The 24,890-nt window shown below is 44.2% G+C and overlaps 1 pseudogene; it reads left to right on the forward strand.

Moving 5' to 3' along the window:
* Nucleotides 1–22,763: 22,763 nt before the first annotated feature.
* LOC133763975 (myosin light polypeptide 6-like) lies at nt 22,764–23,222 on the forward strand (annotated as a pseudogene).
* Nucleotides 23,223–24,890: the final 1,668 nt, after the last annotated feature.

A 24,890-nucleotide genomic window follows, 5' to 3' on the forward strand; every position in this document is an offset into this window, starting at 1 on the left:
CTCCAGACCAGACCACCCCTGGACATTTCTGAAACAGATCACCTCCTCTTCCCTGAGGTTCTGCCACCCACTGGATCCCTGAATCCAAGACCCCAGATTACCCCAAACTCCTGATAATTTTAAGCAGAGTCAACACAATGCCCCCATCCAACATGAAGCAGTTATAGAAGATGAGACCTTCATCCAAATGCCAAAGATCTGTCATTGTCAACCCATCAGGACGGGAATATTAAAAGTGACCCTAGGGAATGTGAATAGTGACCCTAGGGCACTCAGCTGACTGGGAAAGTCCCTATGCTAAGGGTGGTGCAGGATCCCCAGCTCCTCCCAGGAATGCAGATTACCTAGTTGGACCATGAGAAAACTCACCCTAAGAAGTTACTGCAGTTGAAAGTGTGCACATCAGATCGTAGACCATGCTGCAGTGGTGAACCTCTGGCTGGCCTGCCTGCCAGCTGCTCCCCTTGCAAAGTGCAGCAGCCAGTAGTCAGTTTCTAGCTGTCCTGCCTACCCACTGCTCTCTTGCAACATATTCAAAAATCTAACTCTGCTCACTCTAACTGTTGTGGTGAATTATTCTGTCACCTGTGATGTCAGCCTCAGTTGGTGGTTCCACATCACATTTTGGTTCTAGGATTACACCTCTGTTAGTTTACACAGTCATTGTCCCCCAAAACTCAGAAACAAGCCTAGGTGGCTCAGTCCTGAGGCACTTCCAAAACCAACCACGTGTTATGCCATAACAAGTGCTCTCCTACAAACTCTTAGATCCTTGTCCTGGGCTCACACATGCGCTTTCTGCAAAGCAGTTTTATTTCAGGTGCCTCAATGCACTGCCCTGGCCTTGATCAGACTCTACAGGAGAGGTTCTCCCACGTGATCTTCACTGAAACACAAACGACTCATGTCAGTGCTTTCAAGGCTGCAGCTCTTATTCTCTAGTCTCCACTCCCCCTCTGGGTAGCCTTCCTCCTTCCAAGGTCTTGCTGCTTGCTGCTGGTAGAGAGTGACATGCTAGCTAACCTCAGGTCTCTGATGCACACTGTACATCTCATAGACACTATGCATCTCTCCTCCAGACTTGGAGATGGGAAAATGCATTTCTCCTCCAGGATCCCAGCTGCTCATTCTCCTATTCCACTAGGAGCACCAGTCTCCAATACCTTCTGTTCTCAAGCAAAGCCTTCCGCCTAAGTAAGTGGTTAACAAGGGCGCCTAGAATTAATGCAAGGACTTTGCTTCCCCATCCTAGAGAGGAAACTAAATGAGAAAAAGGAGATTTTTGTCCTAGTAAGGATATATGGCAGTGGGAGTGGGGGATGATTTTAATTACCTTTTGCGATCATTTTTTCAGTTATACATGCAAAATGATTAACATTGCTATTTCTGTATTGTCAGTTCACACGCACAGATACACAAATTTAGTAGTGATGTTTGTGAAGGAGGAAGAAGAAAAGATGGAGAGTAATGGATATGTAATTATAACAGCGCAAATGAATCCCACGTAATTAGAATATATCTGGTGCCCCTCCTCAAACTCCTTTGCTGGTAATGTGCTCAACTCCCCCAGACACTAAACACTAAAGTTGCCCAGGCTCAGTCCGAGGACTCCTTTCCTGCACCCACTTGTCGATTCCATGTAGTCTCATGATTTTAAAGGCCATTTCCATGCTAATTACTCCTATACCTTTCTCCTCTCCCCTCCAAGCTTGTATTTTCTTTTTTTTTTTTTTTTTTTTTTTTTTTTTTTTTTTTTTGCTTTCTTTCTCTCTTTCTTTCTTTATTTACTTTTTTTGACAGGCAGAGTTAGACAGTGAGAGAGAGAGACAGAAAGAAAGGTCTTCCTTCCGTTGGTTCACCCCCCAAGTGGCCACTACGGCCGGCGCGCTGCACCAATCCGAAGCCAGGAACCAGGTGCTTCCTCCTGGTCTCCCATGCAGATACAGGGCCCAAGCACTTGGGCCATCCTCCACTGCCTTCCCAGGCCACAGCAGAGAGCTGGACTGGAAGAGGAGCAACTGGGACAGAATTCGGCGCCCCAACCGGGAGTAGAACCTGGTGTGCCGGCGCAGCAGGCGGAGGATTAGCCTAGTGAGCTGCAACGCCCGGCCAAGCTTGTATTTTTAACCCCTTCCTGAAGGTCCAGATTTAGGTAGTCATGGACATCTCAAAAGTAACATGTTCTTAAAAAAAAAAAAAAAAGTAACATGTTCTAGGGCAGGAGAATGGCACAGAGATTAAATGCCCACCTGGGACATAGTTTGATTCCTGGCTTCTCCACTTCTGATCCAACATTCTTGCAAATGCCCACTCTGGGCAGCAGCAGATGGCGGCTCAAATACCTGGGCCCCTGCCACCCACATGGGACACCAGGATGGGGTTACAGGTTCCTGGCTTCAGCCTTGCCCAGTCCTGACTGTTGCAGGCATTTAGACAGTGAACCAGTGGATGGAAGAGATATTTCTCTTTCTTTCTCTCTCTCTCTCCCCTCTCCCCACCCCTTTCAAATGAAATGAAAATATTGTTTTTAAAAAGTGATATATCCAAAGCAGGTCTTGAAATTGTCTTCTCAAATCTGCATTTCCCTCAGTGTCTCCAAATCAGGAAACTCCATTCCCCCATTTGTCCAGAATCCATCCTTAATTCCTTGTTTTTTTTTTTCTCACAAACCGTATGCAAGCTATCAGCAAAACCTGCAGGCTATGCCTATAAAATATGACTCATAGCCAAACTCTCCTCACCACTTTCATTGATACCACATTGGTTTTCGTTTCCATCTACTTTCTTGTGAGTTATCGCCAGAATCTTTATATTGGTCAGTCATTGCAACATTACTGCCACTAAACAACCCACCCCAAACTCAGTGATGGAACACAGTTCTTCTTCTCATGGGTTTAAGTTAGTGGGAAGTTAGCTGAGTTACGCTGAATTCTAATCTCAAGGTTAGGTTCAGGTCTGCTCTCTGCTAATGGTTTGTGGGTTGACTGGGGAGGTCTGCTTCAGGCTGTGAGCCTAAGGGCCAGCAGCAGTGCCTCTGTTTTATGGGTTCTGTTCACAGCGCATGCTGAAAGATGCTACCCAGGACGCATTCTTCTCTTGGTGGCCATAGAAACACCTGCAGCAAAAACCTAGCATGTATGAATATTTCAATCTTTTGTTCATACTACTCCCACTCATATCCTCTTGTTCAAAGAAGGCAATCTGACCAAGCCCAAAGTCAAGAGGATGCCTTGAGGTCTGGCTTTGTAGCACAGCTGGTAAAGCCACAGCCTGAGATATCAGCATCCCATATGAACACTGGTTCATGTCTCAGCTGCTCCACTTCTGATCCAGCTCCCTGCTAAATGCCTGGGAAAAGCAGCAGAAGATGGCCCAAGTGTTTGGCCCCCTGTCACCCATGTGGGGAGCAGAAGAAGCTCCTGGGTCCCAACTTCAGCCTGGCCCAGCACTGGCTATTACAGCCATCTGGGGAGTGAACCAGCGGATGAAACATCCTCTCTCTCTCTCTCTCTCTCTCTATCTCTTTTAAAATAAATAAATTTTTTTTAAAAAGAGGATGCATAAATATGCTGCTAAGCCTGTAGACATGGCAAAGTCCACATGTATACATACTATTATAGGATAGTGAAGAATTGGGGCCAGTAATTCCATTTATCACTTTTCTGTCCTTGTAATAAGTATTTATATCTTCTCCAAACACAAAATGCACTCATTCCTATCCTATAACCCCTAAAAGTTCTATCAGAGGTGGACATTTCATGTAGTAGTTGCCACTAGGGATGCCAGCATATCCCATCAGAGTTCCTGAGTTTAAGTCCCGATTGCCCTTCCAGTTCAGCTTTCTGCTGACTCACACCTGGCTGGCAGCAGGTTCAAGTAGCTGGGTCCCTGCTGTCCACAAGGGATACCAGGATTGAGTTCCAGGCTCCTAGCTTCAAGCTGTCCCACTCCCAGCTATTGTGGACACTTCCATCCAACCAGTGAATGGAAGATAACTCTCTCTCTCTGTTTCTATCGCTCTTCTGTCTCATTCTCTTTCAAATAAAAAATAAATAAATAATTTTAAAGTTCCATTACATCTTTGAAGTCCAGGATCTCATGATCTACTCTAGTTTCAAATATAGCTCATCGTGGAGCCAGTGCTGTGGCGCAGTGAATTAAAGCCCCAGCCTGCAGTGCCGGTATCCCATATGGGCGCCGGTTCAAGTCCCACCTGTTCCACTTCTGATCCAGCTCTATGCTATGGCCTGAGAAAGCAGTAGAAGATGGCCCAAGTCCTTGGGCCCCTGTGCCCAAGGAACAGAGACAAAATTGGTGGTATATATATTGTTATACAGATATAAACATAAACAGAGGATTTATTATAAAAATTGGCTTATGCAACCATAGAGGACAAGAAATCCCACTACATGCCATCTGCAAGCAGGAGAACCAGCAAAGCCACTAGTGTAATTCAGTCTGAGTTTGAAGACCTGAGAACCGGGGGACCCAAAGCTACACCTCTCAGTCCAAAGCCAAAGGCCTGAGAACATGGAGGCCCCTGGAGTCCTAGAGGCCTGAGAACCAGGAGTTCTGGTATCTGAGAACAGGATGAGATTCTTATCCAAAAGAGAGAATTTGCCCTGCCTCTACCTTTCTGTTCTATCCAACCCATGAATGTCAGCCAAACTACGTTGGTGAGCACCAATCTTATTTACTCAGTATACTGCTTCAGATGTTAATATCTTTCAGAAACATCTAGAAAAAGTATTTTGGCAGCTATCTGAGCATTTCTTCACCCAGTCAAGTTGACATATAAAATTCATCATACACCCTTATCCCCTTTCAACACAGCAACCAAGTATCCTTCCATATCATATATCACCCTATTAAATCATGTCATTGTCCCTCCTCTGCTTAAATCCCCAATGGCTTTGCAATTCGTCCAGAGCAAAAGCAAAAGTCTTAATAACAGTCTACAGAGCTCTGTGCAGATCTTACTTCCGGTTACCTCTTACCTCACCCTACTTACTCGTTGGGCTGCAGCCACTTTGGCCTCAAAGCTCTTCCTCAGACATTGCAGCACACGTCCACCCCAGGGATCTTCTGCTTGTTGTTCCCTCTGCCAGCAGTGCTTTTTCCTAGGCATTGCCTCATTGCTTCAGTTCTTAATTCAATAAACAAAAATCAATGAGACCTTCCTAAAATGCCACCCCCCCTCAAAAAAAAGCACCACCATTTCCCTTGCTCTTAATTTTTCTCCCTGCTTCTGAACACCATCTAGTACATCTTGTTTATCCCTGCATCCCTCTGGTAGATAGAGACTTACTATTTTGTTCATTGCATAGTGCCTTTTTTAATATGCAGGAAGAGTGAATCATTTCTAGTCATTTATACAGAAGTGAGAAGAGCCTGAGAAAATAACTCCTTTCATCCAAACAACTTCAATTGGGTTATACTTCTATCCCTGAAGCAATCATCAAGACTACTGTTAAGGGATATGCTGATTGGCTTATGCCTATCATCAGAACACACCCTGCACTAGATCAGTTCTGACCCCAGAATCTGGACAAAAGTGGTAAGCTTGAATCCCCTATAGGAAAGAGAGTATTATTGTCAGGAAGAAGAGATAATAGATGGTGGATAGCATCCAGAAAATATCCAGCACAATATTTTACTGACCACATGGCTCCTCAGTACACTGCACCGATTAAATTGTCAAAGCCAAAGGTGTCAAAGATGAAAAGAAAGCATTATAACAGCATGGGAGGTGCCAGCAAGGCAGGTCACTGTGGACATTTGGACAGTCTGCTGCATAAATTGCAATGTTAGTGATACTTTTTGGAGTTTTTCCATGCAAATCTCCAAATGAAAGAGCTTTGGAGTCTAGGAGAATATGGAAAAGCATGTGAGTGAGGAGATTTAAACTGTTTTAAAATATATACAAAATTTTGTTCTGTGGGAAGCTGAAGTGTGAGAGTTTGTCAACATAAATTTTCATACAACATTCTTTTGAACACTGTACCTATAGGAGTTTTTGTCATGATCATCAGTCAATCGTATTTTAAAATATAAATTCAGCAAAATCTTCAGGGAATGGATCTGTATTCCCACTATGACATGGAGCTCAGCCAAACTCTCTGTGAATCAGAGTTGTACTCAGGGTAAAGTCTGGAATTATTATTACAGATTGAACCTGACTTGTCTCCCCAAACTCACGGAGATGTTTAAACTCCAAAGTTAATGATTGATGGATGAAGGGTGCAGACTTGATTTGCTTATGGCATCTGAGAGGTGGGCCTGGTGGGAGGCCCTTAAATCAATGGAGGCTTAACCTTAGAAAGTGCTTGTCAAAAGAGCACTGGTTATATAAGCTGAGTGTGTTTCTAGTCTCTCTCTCTCTCTCTCTCTCTCTCTCTCTCTCTCTGCTTCCTGGCTCACCATGTGATTGTTCTTCCCCACTCTGCCACTGCCAGCCTCCACTAGATGCCAAACTAATGAACCTCCTGATCTGCATTTGTGAACCTCTAAACTATAAGCCGAAATCAATCTTTTCCTTCCCAAGAAGCTTCTCTCAGGTTTTTTAACAAGTAAGGAAAAGCTAACTAACGCAATTGTTGTCATTCTGCCTCTAAATATGCCATTCACTTTTGTTGCTGTCCTAAAGCAAATTGTACAGTAATTTCTCAAAGTTAGCATAGCTGTTTCTCTCCACCTCACAACAACTTGAGGTTTCTAACATTTGGAAATATCGTAGCAGGCATCGTACTTTGAGTTTTCCTCTGTGAAATTATTCCCATCTTTTTGTTAGATGTTTATAGGGTATGAAATATAGAAATCAAGTGCTACTTTCTTTTTTTAAGATGTATTTATTTATTTGGAAGTCAGAGTTACAGAGAGAGAGGGAGAGACAGAGAATCTTCCATCCACTGGTTCACTTTCCAGACGGCCACAACAGCCAGGGCTGGGCAAGGCCAAAGCCAAAAGCCAGGAGCTTCTTCTGGGTCTTCTAAGTGAGTATGGGAACACAAATACTTGGGCCATCTTCCGTTCCTTTTCCGAGGCCATTAGCAGGGACCTGGATCGGAAGTGGAGCAACCGGGACACAAACCAGCATTGCAGGAGGTGGCTTTTGCCCTCTCTGTCACAATGCTGATGACAAGAGCTACTTTTTTGCATGCAATCTCCCAGACTTGAGGGTATTTCTAAAGTATGGGTTATAAACATAGAACCAGGGCTTCTGGCTCCATTATTATTCTCATTTTCCCTCTCCCAAATACCCATAGTGAATATATCATGATGTCCCACTTTGTATCTGCTTACGATGTTTCCAATCTGAAGTGCTTTGTACAAATACAAATTGGAGTTGACAATCGTTTATGCCTGCAAGGTTCTCAGAGGAGACTGCATGTGTAGAATTCAATACCACAGAATGTGAATTCATTTATTTGTGAATGAAATATGCCTGGAAGTTAGCAGTGTCTTACTTCTTGTGCAGACCCTAGAACTGAAGCCTGCTGAGTAGCAGCATTATTGTCACTGAAACCTCCATACCATGACGCTGATCTTCAAAGGGTTGTCAAGTTCCCCAAGAGCAGCAGATCACCACAGGAAGTGTGTGAACAACCCCAAGGAGTAAACAAGATGAGGAAGCTATGAGAATCTGCTATCCTACTCCTGAAGACACACTCCTGTCTCAGAAGAAGAACTAAGGCATCTTACCCTTTGAAATTATATCACTAAGAAGTAGAGTTTTGTTTGCCAAACAAGGCATTAAACCCAATTTTGGATGCTGTTGGAAAAATTTATCTTTTCACTCCTTGAAACAACAGAAAGCACACTTGCTTGAAGTCTTAGCAAGCAATCAGTAAGGAAGCATGTTCCCTGCAATGTTGCAATAGTGAATTTAGAGTCACTCACTTGTCACTTGCATAGGTATTGTTGCAAATGCTGTGGTGTGCTGCCCAGGTCAGCAAATATTTCCAGACTGAAGTCTGTGTTTTTTCTAAGACTTGCCCTACCATTCACCCTAAGCTGTACCCTCCCTGGGGACAGCCCCCTATAATGACTAGTCTGTTATAGTACAATGGCTTCATTCTTTGCTTCAAACTAAGACATTTCTGTGGAGTTACCCCAGCTCTACACTCTGGGATTGGCTGAACCCCTGTTGCAACTTTTTACAGTTCATCTTCTATCTAGTCCTGCTTCCCTACCATCCTTATAGGTAGTGCTCCTGAATGCACTCTCTAATAAACCATCTGTACTCAAACTCTGTCTCAGGAGCCATCCTCAGTAGACCTGACCTAGGATGGAATAAGTTGTAATGCCCATTTAAAAACTCTTTGTGGGAGTGAGGAGGGAGAGCAGAGCAGAATGACAGCTGAGAGAGTCATTTGGGTGATTATCTCCCCCAGAGACACCAATTTAAACAGCCTTTCATGCGCCAAGTCACCTTTATAAGAGCTATTGAAGACAGGAGAGAGCACTGAGCATGGGTTTAGCATATAATAATAAGAAAAGATACATTAAAGAAAGCAGGAAAGAAAGGGTTGCCCATGTCACCTCTCCCCCAGCTCCAAGTAGCACAGATTGGAAAGAGATACTTAACCTTCCACTCAGGAAAGGGAAAGTGAATTAGGCCAGTTCTTAGACTTTAAATCTAATACCAAGCCTGCCAAGATAAATACCAGTGCCCACCAGGGCCCCATATCCCTTTGGCCTCAGGCCTGTCCCTGCAGATTGAGATTTGGGATCTTCCTCAGGAGGCTGAGGGACACCTCCACCACCCCTCCCTCAACCTCTGGCAGAGGGTGAAGCAAGTCTCCAGCTTCCAACCGTAGGCCCACAGAAAGAAACCACAGGATTCTGTGTTGGTACTCAGTGCCAGACTGGAAAAACCCAACTTTGGGCAGATCCTAATGGTCCCATCCCCTGGCCAGAGCCTCTGAACATGCCCAGTGCCAAGTAAGTGGAGTCCCCTGACCCCAGTTAGCTGGATTTACATTCTAGCCAGCATCACCTACAGTTGCTTGCAGCAGCCTCATCGTTCACCCATTTCAGTAGCACACAGATCAAAGCCCTGGGGGCTTTGACCCTACCCCTGTGCTGTGCTGGTCTGGGCAGACCGTGGGCTCTGGGTGTTAACTACCATTGTGACATCCATCAGCAGTGGATGTCTGGACCTTCTCCAGCCCTGGCAGGAGGCTTATCGGGTGTTTAACCACCCCTTTTTGGACATCTCCCTTGTTCATTCTAAGTGGCATGTCAAATCTGGGCTGAGGGTGTCACTCAGGCAGTGCATGGTAGCAGACTTATGGCAAAACTCATCATAGGGCGCCACCTAGTGCTGCCATGATTAAGAGCTACAGGCTAGGTAAAAATAACTACTTCTATGGATTCTGGAAAGACAATGACAAATGCAGCTAGCTTGTGAAGACTGGGCCAGAATAATTCTCCAATGCACAGATGAAGTCATGCACAAACAAGCATCAAGAATGCTGAGGGTCAGGGTGGGTGGTATGACACACCAGTTAAAGCCATCACTTGGGACACCCCCATCCCACATCAAAGTGCCTGGGATTTGAACCTCACCTCCGCTTCCAACCCAGCTTTCTGCTAATGCACACCCTGGGAAGCAGCAGATGATGGCTCAAGTACTTGTGTTCCTGACACCTCATGGGAGACGGAGATTGAATTCCAAGCTCTTGGCTTTGGTCTAGCCCACCCATACATGTTCTGAGCATTCAGGGAGTGAACTAGTGAATAGAAGATATCTCTCTCTCTCTCTCTCTCTCTCTCTCGCTGTGTGTATCTGTGTGTCATTCTGCCTTTCAAATTATTTAAAAAGAATTTTCAAGGAACCATGACCTCACCTAACCAACTACCTCAAATCTGACATTGTTAAATGCTCAGATGAAAAATTTAAAAATTACTGTCTTAAGGAAACACAATGACTTTCAAGAAAACACAGAGAAATAATTTAATACCTAACAGATTCTATAACGAGATGGTAGTAATTAAAAAAAAAAAGCAGAAATCCTTCAACTGAAAACTTCAGTAAGTGAAGTTCAAAATGTGATAGAAGGTAACCATAACAGAATCGATCCAGCAGAAGAATCTGTGAGCTCTAAGAAAGATCATTTGAAAATACACAGTTGGAGGAGAAAAAGGAAAAATGAAAGAAGAGGAATGATTAAAGCTTATGGAACTTTGGGACAGCATGGGAAGAGCAAATATCTGAGTAATTGAGATTGAAAAGAAACAAGAATGCAGAAGAGGGGGGCACTGTGGCGCAGCGGGTTAAAGCCCTGGCCTGAAGCCCCAGCATCCCATGTGAAGTGCTGGTTCTAATCCCAGCTGCACCGCTTCCGATTCAGCTCTCTGCTATGGCCTGGGATAGCAGTAGAAGATGGCCCAAGTCATCGCCCACATGGGAGACCTGGAAGAAGCTCCTGGCTTCTGGCTTCGGATCGGTGCAGCTCCGGCCGTTGTGGCCAGTTGGGGAGTGAACCAGCGGATGGAAGACCTGTCTCTCTCTCTCTCTCTCTCTCTGTCTCTCTCTCTCTGTCTCTCTCTCTCTGCCTCTCCTCTCTCTGTGTAATTCTGATTTTCAAATAAATAAATAAATCTTTTTAAAAAATGGAATCAGATAGCAACAAATTTGATAACCTAGAAGAAATGGATAAATTCCTGGACACAGGAATAAATTCCTACAAAGATTGAATCATGAATATATAAACTACTTAAATGAGTAATGAGATTGAACAAGCTGAGTAAGTAATAAAAGTCTCCCAACAAAGAAAAGCCCAGGATCAGATGACTTCAATTCTTGTTAAATTACTCATTCTATAATGCCAACATCATCCTGATACCAAAACCAGACAAAAAACAAAAGCAAAAAGAAAGTTGCAGACTAATAACCTTGGTAAAATTCCTCAAAAAGTATTTGCACATCAAATCCAATGGTACATTCCAAAGGTTACTCATCATGATGAAATGGACTCCATCCCACAAATTCAAGGATGGTTCAATATATGCAAATCAATAAACATGATGCACAGTTTCAACAGAATGAAGGAAAAAAATCACATGAACATCTCAATAGATTCTGAAAAAGTATTTGATAAAGTCCAACATCCTTTTTGAAATTTGAAAATTATGAACAAATTAAGTATAGAAGGAAAATATCTCAACATAAGAAAGGACTACATAACAAACCAACAGCCAACATCACACTGAAGGGGAAAAGCTTCACGCTTTCTAAGATCTGGAATAAGGATGCCCATTACTATCACTTTTATTCAACATAGTACTGGAAGTCCTATCCAGAACAATTAGACAAGAAAAAGAAATAAGGGGGCCAGAGTTGTGGTGCAGTGGGTTAAACTACCATCTGCAACACCAGCATCCCATAACAGAGCAACAGTTTGAGTCTTGGTGGTTGCATGTCTGATCCAGCTCCTTGCTAATACACCTACGAAGGCAACAGAAAATGGCCCAAATACTTGGACCCCTTTTCACCCACATAGAAGACCTGCACGGAGTTCCTGTCTCCTGGCTTGGGCCTGGCCTGGCCCTGATCGGCGTGGCCATTTGGAGGGTAAACCAGTCAATGGAAGATCTTTTTCTCTCTCTCTTTCTCTGTCACTCTGCCTTTCACATAAATAAAATAAATAAAAAGAGAAAATATATCCGAAAAGGAAAGGAGAAACTCAATTTGTCACTGTTTGAAGATGACATGAGCTTGTACACAAAAAACTCCAATAACTCCACCAAAAAAAAAACTTTTGGAACTAATAAACTCAGCAAAGCTGCTGAATACAAAATTAATGTGTAAAATTCAGTAGCATTGTTATACATGAATGACAAATCAGCCAAAAAAGAAGTCAAGTTATCCCATTTTGAATATATTAAAAAAAAAACAACTAAGAATAAATTTAACCAAAGAAGTGAAATATCTCTGCAATGAAAACTGTAAAATACTGACAAAAGAAATTGAAGAGAATACAAAGACCTGGAAAGACATTCCATGTTCATGGATTAGGAGAGTATGATTAAAATGTCCATGTTGCTCAAAGCAATTTACAGATTTAATAGAATCCCTATCAAGATATCAATGACAATTTCCACAACACTCTAAAAACACTACTTAAATTTATGTGGAACCACAAAAGACTGCAAATAGCTAAAGAAATCTTGAGCAAAAGGAATAAAACAGGAAGTATTAAGCCATTTGACTTTGAAATATATTATCAAGATATAGCAATTAGAACAGGATGGCATTAGCCTAAAAACACAGACCAATGGAAAAAAATAAAGACATTAGGGCAAGCATGGTGGTGTAGCAGGATAAACCACCTCTTTGGCTGTCACATCTCACATTGGAGTTTTTGGTTTGAGTCCCAGCTACTCCAAGTTTCCAACTCAACTGCCTGCTAATGCACTTGGGAAGCAATAGATAATGGTCCAAGTATTTGAGCTCCTGACACCCACATGGACACAAAAGGAGTTCCTACTTTCCGGTTTCAACCTGGCCTAGTCCTGGCTAGTGGGTAGTTGGAGAGTGAGCCAGCAGATGGAAGATCTCTCTGTGTGTCTCTCCCTCTATTTCTGTCATTCTGCCTTTTTTTTTTAAATTTTTTTTAACTGTTATTTAATGAATATAAATTTCCAGTGTACAGCTTATGGATTACAATGGCTTCCCCCTCCCATAACTTCCCTCCCACCCAAAAGCCTCCCCTCTCCCGCCCCCTATCCCCTTCCATTCACATCAAGATTCATTTTCAATTCTCTTTATATACAGAAGATCAATTTAGTATAAAGATTTCAACAGTTTGCACCCACATAGAAACACAAAGTGAAACATACTGTTTGAGTACTAGTTATAGCATTAAATAACAGTGTACAGCACATTAAGGACAGAGATCCCACATGAGGAGCAAGTGCACAGTGACTCCTGTTGTTGACCCAACAATTTGACACTCTAGTTTATGGTGCCAGTAACCACCCTAGGCTCTCGTCATGAGTTGCCAAGGCTATGGAAGCCTTCCAAGTTTGCCGACTCTGATCATATTTAGACAAGGTCATAAAAGACAGAGTGAGGATAGTAACCAATGATCCTAAGAGTGGCATTTACCAGGTTTGAACAATTATACAGCATTAAGTGGGGAAGAGGACCATCAGTACACACAGGTTGGGAGTAGAGCCATTGGTGGTAGAGTAGAGCTTATGATTACAAAGGAATGAGGCCCAAGTGCACTAGACAGGGTCTAGAACAAAGGACAGAGTCATTATTAGATGTGCTAAGAAAGGTGCTGTCTAAGCTACAATTAAGTTTTCTGATTGAGAGGCAAATAGAACCTGATAGAAGGGGCTTGATAATAATCTGTTGGGCTTTAGGCCTTGTAAGTTAAGAGGCCCAGACCTATCTATCTCTTCACATGGGGTATATCCTAAGGGAGGTGTGAACCTCCTAGGGGAAGGCACTCTGTTGACTTTCATTACTTGGCTGGCCTGGGAGGAGAGCTGGCCAGGTAAAGGCAGGGGGCATCTCTAACAAGAAATTTACAGTTCTGCCTGCAATGTTGCTGACCCTACTTGACCATACCCTCAGCTGCAGTGGTCACTTGTCACTCTGCCTTTTATATAAATGAATATTCTTTGGGGGAAAAAAAGGAGGAGGAGGAGAATAAAGACCCTAGAAATAAATCTATGCATCCACAATCAACTGATCTTTAATGAAAGTGCTAAAAATAAAAAACAGATTGGAAAAAAACAGTCTTTCAATAAATACTGCTGGGAAAACTAGACTCTCCTCCCAATCCAATCTCTCACCATGTACAAAAATGCACTCAAGACGGACTAAAGACTTAAATATAAACTTGAAACTAGTTGAAGAAAACATAGGAGAAATGTTTCAGGACGTTACAATTGGCAAGGATTTTTTTTTTTATCAGACCCCAAAAACACAAGAAACAAAAGCAAAATTAGACAATTTGTTATTCACAGACTAAAGAGCTTCTGCACAACAGTGGAAATAATCAGCAGAGTGAAGAGACAACTACAGAATGGGAGAAAACATTTGCAAGTTATACATCTGATGGGGGCTTAAAAAAAAAAAAACAGGATAAATGAGGAACTCAAAGAACCAGTTCCATTTAAAATGGGCAGTAGACCTAAACAGACATTTTTCAAAGGAAGACATAAAAATGGCCAACGAGTACATGAAAAAATGCTCAATGTTACTAATTCTCAGGGAAGTGCACGTGAAACACTTAGTGATATATTACCTCACCCCAGGATGCTTGACTGTTATCAAAAAAGCTTAAAGGGATAACAAGTGCTGGTGAGAATGTGAAGAAAAGGGAATCTTTGCACACTGCTGAAGAGCATGTAAATTAGTACAGTCATTGTGGAAACCAGTATGGAGGTTCCTCAGAAAAAGAAAAACACAACTACCATATGAGCCAGCAATTCCCCTACTGGGTATATATCCAAAGGAAATGAAATCATTCTGTCAAAAAGACATCTGCACTCCCATGTTTATTGAAGCACCATTCACAATACCCAAGAAATGGAAACAACGTAAGTATCCACACACTGATGAATGGATTTAAAAAATATGGTACAATTACATAATGGAATGCTATTTGGTTTCCCAGTACATATTAAAGTTATGTTTACACTCTACTATAGTCTATTAAGTGTTCAACAGCATATACCTAAAATATGTACACACACTAATTGAAAATAATTTACTGTAGTGACAGGCACTGGGATGCAGTGGGTTAGGAAAACCTCTTGGGACATCCACACCCCATATTTGAGTGCTTCCACTTTGACCCAGCTTTTTGCTTATGCACACCCTGGCAGGCAACAAATGATGTCCTAGAGTACTTCAGTCCCTGCTACCCACCTGTGAGACCCAGGTGGAGTCTCTGGCTCCTGGCTTCAGACTGGCCCAGCCTCTCCTGATGTTGTGGGCATTTAGGGAGTGAACCACTAGACAGATGGGAGATCTCCTCTCTCCCTTTCTCTCTCTCTCTCTTCTGCCCTTCCAATAAATAAAAATAATAGATAAACATTCAAAATATTTATTGCTAAGAAATGTTAACCATCTGAGCTATGGGAAAAGTGGCTCTGATAAGACTTACTCAGCATGGTTTTACCACCAGACTCTGACCTAGAAGAGACACAATATCTGCAATGCTCACCAAAGCCAAGTGCAATATAACAAGACATGCCTGTATAGACGTGACTTGCTGAATCAGAGGTGAAGTCCTTGGACCTTCTACTTGTATGAATTAATTCCTCCCCTTTATTTTGAATAATTTTCATTAGAATGTGACAAAGAACTATAACCCAAGAGACCTCAGCAAAGAATGAAAAGGAGAAATGGCCGGCGCCGTGGCTCAACAGGCTAATCCTCCGCCTTGCAGCGCCGGCACACCGGGTTCTAGTCCCGGTCGGGGCACCGATCCTGTCCCGGTTGCCCCTCTTCCAGGCCAGCTCTCTGCTGTGGCTAGGGAGTGCAGTGGAGGATGGCCCAAGTCCTTGGGTCCTGCACCCCATGGGAGACCAGGAGAAGCACCTGGCTCCTGCCATCGGAACAGCGCGGTGCGCCGGCCGCAGCGCGCTACCGCGGCGGCCATTGGAGGGTGAACCAACGGCAAAAGGAAGACCTTTCTCTCTGTCTCTCTCTCTCACTGTCCACTCTGCCTGTCAAAAAAAAAAAAAAAGGAGAAATGTAGTTATGACCAAAAAAAAAAAAAAAAAGAGGAAGAGAGGAAAGGACACAAGACAGTAGTTAAAAGGAGCACAGGTAGAGTTAACTATGCAGAGAAACAAGCTACTGCTCACCAATCAGGTCTCTCTGACCTTCCAGGAGTCACTAGAATTAACACCATAGAAGATGAAAGACACACAGAAGTCATGATCCTCTCCTCAAGGGAACAGAGACATTCACCAAGGAGGTAGGACACATTCACAAGAAGTGTGCAGAAAAGATTAAAAAGGGCTTTAAAAATATACTACAAAAAGCACAAACCATAAAAGAAACATCTGATAAATATGATCGCATTAAAATTTAAAACATTCATGTATCAAAAGCACCATAAGCAAAGTGAAAAACACTCTGCAGAACAAGAGGAGATATTTGCAATTCAAAAAGCATAAAATTAACAAAAGATTATTATCCAGAATATAAACTCCTACTCAGTATAAAAACTTTAGATGGAACAGTAAACATTAAATTCATAATCATGATAATTGTAGGGAAGGAACAAAGAATAGGATTAAAGGACACCACAAGGATCACAAGTCTGTGTAATATTTCTTTAATGAATATTATTGGGACTGGCATTGTGGCATAATGGGTTAGGCTGCTGCTTGCAATGCCAGCATCCCATATGGGTGCCTGTTCAAGTCTTGGCTGCTCCATTTCCAAGCCAGCTCCCTGCTAATGTGCCTGGGAAACCAGAGGAAGGTGGCCCAAGTCCTTGGGCCCCTGCACACACGTGGAGGCTCCTGACCCTTGGCTCCTGGTTTCAGCCTGTCCCAGCCCTGGCTGTTGCTGCCATTTGGGGAGTGAACCAGTGGATGGTTCTCTCCCTCTCATTCTCTCTGTAACTCAAATAATAAAATAAATCCTTTTTTAAAAAAGAATATTAATAGTCAAATACGACAATATCAAGAGTTAATGAAGGGGGCTGGTGCTGTAGCACAGCAGGTTAAGCCACCATCTGCTGGCATCTCATATGGGCACAGGTTCGAGTCCTGGCTGTTCCACTTCCAATCCAGCTCCCTGCTAATGCACCTGGGAAAGTAGCAGAAGATGGCCCAAATCCTTGGGGCTCCTGTACCTGCTTGGGAGACCCAGATGAAGCTCCTGGCTCCTTGCTTTGGCCTGGCCTAGCCCTGGCTGATGCAGCCATTTGGGGAGTGAAACAACAGGTGGAGCCGGCGCCGCAGCTCACTTGGCTAATCCTCCGCCTGCGGCACTGGCACCCCGGGTTCTAGTCCCGGTCGGGGCACCGGATTCTGTCCCAGTTGCTCCTCTTCCAGTCCAGCTCTCTGCTGTGGCCTGGGAAGGCAGTGGAGGATGGCCCAAGTGCTTGGGCCCTGTATCTGCATGGGAGACCAGGAGGAAGCACCTGGCTCCTGGCTTCGGATGAGAGCAGCGTGCTGGCCGTAGTGGCCATTTTGGGGGGTGAACAAACAGAAAAGGAAGACCTTTCTCTCTGTCTCTCTCTCTTTCACTGTCTAACTCTGCCGGCCAAAAAAAAGAAGAAGAAGAAGAAAGAAACAACAGGTGGAAGGTTCTCTATCTCTGTCTCGTCCTATCTCTGTAACTCTGACTTTCAAATAAATAAATATTTTACAAAAAAGTTTAATGAAGATGAGTGCTTCAAATATGCTCCACCAAAAAAGTTAAGAATTCTTCAAAATTGGTAAGAAGAAAAAATTAGAAAATTTAACAAAAAATATGAGAAGAGAAAATTCAAGTTCAATAAACATATAAGAAATGATATTTGACTTCCCCGATAAGGGAAAATAAATTAAACCATAGTGAGATGCAATTTCTAAATCATAGATGAGCAAAATTAGAAAGGTCTGATAACAGAATGGATGATATAGAACAAGAGGAACTCACTTATACTGCTCTCGGGAAAGCAAAGTGGTACAAAACTAACAAACTTGATAAGCACACCAATGACGTTTAAAAGGACCAACACATAAAATTCCCATCTTCCATCCCAAATTCTGAAGCAACTGAGGGAAACTAAGGAGGAAAACAAGGACCCAAAGACAGGTTTGTCTAGGGGCAGCTAGTTGGCTTAACAGTTAAGACACTGACGAAGATGCCCAAGTCCCATACTGGAGCGCCTGAGGTTCAGTCCGTTTGGCTTCTGATTCCAGCTTCCTGCTAGTGCACACCTAGGAGGCAGCGGATGGCTCAAGTAGTTGGGTGCTTGCCTCACACGTGGGGAACTCAGAGCGAGTTCCCTGCTCCCAGCTTTGGCCCCAGCCCAGTCCAACCCTGGCTGTTGCCAGCATTTGGAAATTGAGGGGGTGGGGATGAGGTGGGGGGTAGGGGGTGTCAGCGATTCTCTCTCTCTCTTTTTCCTTCCTCCCCCCCCAAACTCTTTCAAATTAAAAAAAAAAAAAAAGTTTTAAAAAAGACACTCAGATCCCACTGTGACTGAATTTGAGCAGCAATTAATAAAGCCCAGAAATAGATAGTGAGACTGCCTCCCCCGTGCGGATACAATTGTTGTCTGGAATTTGTGTCTCCTCATTCGCTGGAGAATGTGAGAACGACTTTGCAAGGAGGTGGAAACAGAGTCAGTTTTGTTGTCTGGAAATTCAAACGCGTCTCATAGGCTACACAGGAGTCCTGAGCAGCCGAGAGGGTGCACTTTCGAAGCCGACTGCACCACTGTGGTATCTCCCTTCAAGCCCACTTTCCAGTCAGCTTTGCCACGCGGCAGCGGGGCTCAGCAAACCCCCTCGCCTTTGCCAGCCGAATCTCTTTTAGGCTGCAGCACGGGAGCCCTGGGAGGAGGAGGGCTCCTTTCTGTCGGCCTCCTACACCTGGCCTGGCCGTGTCACCGCCTTTGTTGCTTCTTCCTCGCCCCCAGAGCAGCAGTTTAGCCCAGGAGCTGTGGAATCCGGTCCCCGCATACGCAGCCGGCCATCATCACTCTCCCTCAGCGACACCAGCCCAGGGCAACCAGAGTCTCAGGACCAAGGTCATTTCTCTAAATTCCTAATCTGAATAAATTCCAACTTCTTCCTTCTGGGCGAGATGTGGTCGCTGCTTCCTGCGGTTCTGTCTCCATAATAACTGAGTTTTCGGGGCCAGCGCTGTGGCGCAGCCAGTTAATGCTCCGGCCTGAAGCGCAGGCATCCCATATGGGCACTGGTCAAGTCCTGGCTGCTCCACTTCTGATCCAGAGCTCTGCTACAGCCTGGGAAAGCAGTAGAAGATGGCCCAAGTCCTTGGGCCCCTGCACCCTCATGGGAGACCCGGAAGAAGCTCCTGGCTCCTGGCTTCGAATCGGCGCAGCTCCGGTCGTTGCCAACTGGTGAGTAAACCAGCAGATGGAAAACCTCTCTCTCTCTCTCTCCCTCTCTCTCTCTCTCTCTCCTCTCTGTGTAACTCTGACTTTCAAATAAATAAATAAAAATCTTTTTAAAAAATAACTGAATGTTCTGTTTAAACTTTCCAGTTATGGTGTGAACAATTCTTTATACCCAATTAACAATTCTAAATATGAAATTCTACCTATTAAATAAGTATGGTGGTTTCTGTCTTCTGGTTAGACTGCAATCCATTCACAGAGGAATCAAAATGCCAGGTGTTTTCATGAGACACTTGGATTGGAGACAGTTGTAACACTGGTACTAGAAGGAAGAGGAGGAGAGGATACATTTTGAAATTTGTTTTAATTTTTATGCATATTTTAAAAATAGGTAAAAGTTGTTTGCAAGGCAGTGAGATATTTAGATTCCTTCCCCAGTCCATGCCACTCCCTCCGCCTAGCAGGAATCTAGACGAGTAGTCCAGAGGGACGAGAACATCCTCTCTAGGCCAGAAAATGCCAGGCCTCTCTGAGGACAGAACCCCTGTGGCTCAGGAAGACAGTGTGCTGAATCATGAGTGCAGGGACTCCCAGTCCTCCTTCCTAGACATCCCCCAGAGCACTGGAGAAACTGGGAAAATCCCAACTTTCCCACTGAGGGACTGGAAGATCCCACTTGGAGATAGCTGACATTAGAAATTCTCAACAAACACCCCATCAAATCACTTTGAAACCTAAGGACAATGAAGCTATCCACACGACCAAGACCGCAGTCCTCAGCTTTCTGGTCCCCAGTCTTGAATAAATCACTCTTGACCACCCAGGGATTATGAGACATTTGGGGAAAGCCCTTAACATCTAAAACAGATTTTTAAAACTAAATAAACGGCTGGCACCGCGGCTCACTTGGCTAACCCTCTGCCTGTGGCACTGGCACCCCGGGTTCTAGTCCCGGTTGGAGCGCCAGATTCTGTCCTGGTTACTCCTCTTCCAGTACAGCTCTCTGCTGTGGCCCGGGAAGGCAGTGGAGGGTGGCCCAAGTACTTGGGCCCTGCACCCACATGGGAGACCAGGAGAAGCGCACCTGGCTTCTGGCTTCGGATCAGCGCAGGGCGCCAGCCGTGGTAGCCATTTGGGGGGTGAAACAACAGAAGGAAGACCTTTCTTTCTGTCTCTCTCTCTCACTGTCTAACTCTGCCTGTCCAAAAAAAAAAAAAAACTAAATTAGTGAGATAGACTAGGCAGAGAGAATAAAAAAAATTTTAAAGGCATTAGTATCATCAGAGACATGGGGAAAGGCATTACATTCTTTTTTTAAAGAAATAGTTACAAACTTTTTAAGAGTGTTTAGAAATACATAACTTACTAGTAGAATTCTAAAACTCAGAAGAGTTTGGCAGTTCCTTAAAGGGTTACACATGGAATTACCATATGATCCAGGACTTCACTTCTGAGTGTATCACAAGAGAACTGGAAACATGTTTACACAAAGACTTGAACGTGGGGGCTGGTGCTGTGGCATAGCAGGTAAAGCCACCGTCTGCAGTGCCGACATCCCATGTGTGTGCCGGTTCTAGTCCTGGCTGCTCTTCTGATCCAGCTCTCTGCTATGGCCTGGAAAAGCAGTGCAAAATGGCCCAAGTCCTTGGGTCCCTGCACCCGCATGGGAGACCCGGAAGAAGCTCCGGATGGACCAAGCTTCAGCTGTTGAAGCCACTTGGGGAGTGAACCAGTGGATGGAAGAAGCTTTCAGTGGATGGAAGATCTCTCCCTCTGCTTCAGCCTCTCTGTAATTCTGCCTTTCAAATAAATAAAGCGGCCTTTAAAAAAAAAAAAACAACTTGTAAATGAATATTTTAAAATTTATTTGTTTATTTGAAAAGAAGAGTGACAGAGAGCAAGAGAATTTTCCATTCACTGCTTCACTCCCCAAATAACTGCAAGATCCAGGGCGAGGCCAGGCTAAAGCAGGAGCCAGGAATTTCATCCAGTCTCCCACGTGGGTGACAGGGACCCAAGTATTTGGACCATCCTCAGTTGCCTTCGCAGGCACATCAACAGAGAGCTGGAACCGATGTAGGTTAACCAAGATTCAAACCAGCTCATCAGTAGGTGATGCCAGCATCACAAGCATAACTTGCTGCTCCACAACTCTGGCCCCTTGTACATGAATATTTATAATGACATTATTCGGGACCGGCGCTGTGGTACAGTGGGTCAAAGCCCTGGCCTGAAGCACCGGCGTCCCATATGGGTGCCGGTTCTAGTCTCAGCTGCTCCTCTTCTGATCCAGCTCTCTGCTATGGCCTGGGGGAAGCAGTAGAAGATGGCCCAAGTCCTTAGACCCCTGCACCCAAGTGGGAGACCTGGAAGAAGCTCCGTGCTCCTGGCTTAGGATTGGTGCAGCTCTGGCCATTGTGGCCATCTGGGGAGTAAACCAGCAGATGGAAGACCTCTCTTTCTGTCTCTACCTCTCTTTGTAACTCTTTCAAATAAATAAATAAATCTTTAGAAAAAATTATTCATAGTAGCCCAAAAGTGAAAATAACCCAAATGATCAATTGATGAATGGATCAATAAAATGTGGATTCTCCATGCTCTGGAATATTATTCAACCATAAAAAGGAATGAAAGATTGTTACATGCTAGAACATGGGTGAACCTTAGTGACATTATGCTCAGTGAAGGAAGCTGGTCACAAAGCATCACATATTGTATGATCCTATTTTTATAGAATGTGCAGAATAAGTAAATCTATACACACAGAAAATAGTAGTTTTGTGATTTACAGGGGAGGGGCAGGTGGGAAGAAGTTGAGACTGCTGATAGTTTCAGGATGTGATAGTTTCAGGATGTCTTTTGGGGATGAAAAAATGTTTTTGGGTGATCGAACTTCATAGTCATGGTTGTTGCACGACATGGTAAATACACTAAAAGCCACCGAAGCACGCACTTCAAAATGGTGAATTTTATATTATGTGAAACTATCTCAATTTTAAAAAGTTTTTAAAATTAAACCCAATAGAAGGGTTGAAGGGAAAATTTGGGAAATTTATAGAAAGAGAACACAGGAAAATAGAATAGTATAATTTATCAATGAAAAAAATTCAAGAAACATTTCCATAACTGAAGGTCATAGGTTTCTGGATTGAAAGGATCTTCTCAGTGTCCAGAATAATAGATAATGGAAATTCACTTTAAAGCACATGGTAAAAAAAGAATTGTGCAAATTTCACCAGAAAAAAAGAAGATTCTCAGGGCGGCTCTGTGGCATTCTCTCTGTGGCTCTGTAGTCTAAGCCTCCACCTGCAGCACCAGCATCTCATATGGGAGCTGGTTCATGTCCCAGCCTTCCCTCTTCTGATCCAGCTCTCCACAGATGGCCTGGGAAAGCAGTGGAAGATGGCCCAAGGGCTTGGCTTTCTACACTCACGTGGGAGACCCGGAAGAAGCTCCTGGCTCCCAGCTTCAGATCAGCCCAGGTACAGCATTGCAGCCATCTGGGGAGTGAACCAGCAGATGGAAGACCAGTCTCTGTCTCTGCCTCTCTCTCTAACTCTTTCAAATAAATAAAATAATCTTTAAAAAGAAAAAAATATAATAAAATGTTGACTATCTCATGCAAGTTACTGAATGCCTTTATACAAAAAGCACTGGCAGACATTTCTGTAGGAAAAGATCCTACAGGGCTGAGCAGTCAAGATGTGTGACTGCATCAAGGGCCAGACTGCAGAGTGCAAGGAGGCCATCCAGCTGGTTGACCAGACAGGTGATAGCAAGATCCTGTACAACCAGTGTGGGGCCGCAATGAGGGCCCTGGGCCAGAATCTCAGCAACACCGAGGTGCTCAATGTCCTGGCTCGGTGCTCAACGTCCAAGAGTGACGAGATGCATGTGAAGGTGCTGCACTGTGGGAACCTCCTGCCTATGCTGCAGACTGGCCAAGAACAAGGACCAGGGAACCTGCAAGGATTATGTTTAAGGCCTTCAGGTGTTTGACAAGGGAAGGACTGGCACCATCATGGGTGCTGAATCCATCATGTCCTTGTCACACTGGGTGAGATGACAGAGGAAGAAGTAGAGATGCTGGTGGCAGGGCATGAGGACAGCAACGATTGTATCAACTACAAAGAGCTTGTCTGTATGGTGCTGAATGCCTGAGGATATTCCCAGTATCCCCAGAACCCGTGTCTTTCCCTGTGTGAGACTTTGTAGCAGGCTCTCCGGTCACAGCACCATTCCAAGCTCCTCTCTTTCTTGGATGATGCCTGCCATCAGTATTGACTAAATAAACTTGCTGTCTGTGCCCCCACCCACAAAAGAACAAAAAACAAAACCAAAAGCACTGGCAACACAACACACAGTAGAATCATTGTTTCCTTTCACGATTGCAAGGTCAACTGGGAGCTGCACTCACTGCTGCTGCCCAGGGTGTGAAAGAGTATCACACCATACAGATAGCCTGGGAAAAGATCAAAATTCAAGTGTCACAGCATGGCTTGTACCGAATAAGTATTACAGTTATAGCACTTCGAGTTGAAGTCACTAAGTCAAACCATTGTAAGTTGGAGGTTATCTGTATGCAATGCCTCTTGAGGCCTAATCTTGAAACTGGCATGCTCGGGGCTGGTGCTGTGGTGCATCAGGTTAAAGCCCTGGACTGAAGCACCGGCATCCTGTATGGGCGCTGGTTCTAGTCCCAGCTTCTCCTCTTCCGATCCAGCTCTCTGCTGTGGTCTGGGAAAGCAGTAGAAGAAGGCCCAAGTGCTTGGGCCCCTGCACCCATGTGGAAGACCCGGAAGAAGATCCTGGCTCCTGGCTTCAGATCAGTGCAGCTCCGGCCGTTGCGGCCACTTGGGGAGTGAACCAGCTGATGGAAGACCGCTCTCTCTCTCTCTGCCTCTCCTTCTCTCATGTAACTCTGACTTTCAAATAAATAAATAAATCTTTAAAAAAAAGAAAGAAACTGGCATGCTCACTTTCACATACCATATGATGAGCCAAAACAAGTCACACAGCCCAGCCAGTGATGTGAGGCATGGAAGTATACTCACTCATCACGAGGATAGGAAAGGGTATGGATACATACAGGGGTAAAGAATTGAAGTCAGCCACCCCTGCCTACAGCTCTATAAACATCCACTTCATTCAATCCATCTCAATTACTGCCATTTGAGTGTGTCATATGTTGCCTTCCAGGCTGTAGATAGTTACCGGATGAAATACCAGGGAGTGCCCAAGAAAATAGACCCCCATAATGGGATTCTGATCTTTTATTGCTCTCATATTTAAGAAGCACACAGTAAACTTCCTCACTGGGGAAAACGGAATCCAGGCAATCGTGACATTCAGTGGCACAACAGTGACTCAGCTTATCACTGGTGGTAGCAAGGAATGGATGCAGGTGAAGAGCAACAGAAATAAAGTGACTGTGATACTTGGTCGCCATGGTGACAGTAGTGTGATTATGAAGATTGTGGAGTCAGCTGACTGCCTCCAATGGCTTTAGAATGAGTAAACAGGGGGAAAAAATATTGAAAGCCTTGAATACCCAACTCAGAATATGATGGGAAATCAGAAAGCTTCCATGGTCACTCCAGAAGAGTCCTTCTGTAGTCACTGGGCTAACATGGATGAAGACCATGTCTAGAAAATTATTTCATGGGGCCAGTGCTGTGGCATAGTGAGAAAAGCCACCATCTGCAGTGCCAGCTCCCATATGGGCACTGGTTTGAGTCTCAGATGCTCCACTTCCAATCCAGCTCCCTGCTAATGTGCCTGGGAAAGCAGCAGAAGACGATCCAAGTGCTTGAGCCCCTGCACCCACGT

This window comes from Lepus europaeus, chromosome 7 (genome assembly GCF_033115175.1).
Source record: "Lepus europaeus isolate LE1 chromosome 7, mLepTim1.pri, whole genome shotgun sequence".
NCBI lineage: Eukaryota > Metazoa > Chordata > Mammalia > Lagomorpha > Leporidae > Lepus > Lepus europaeus.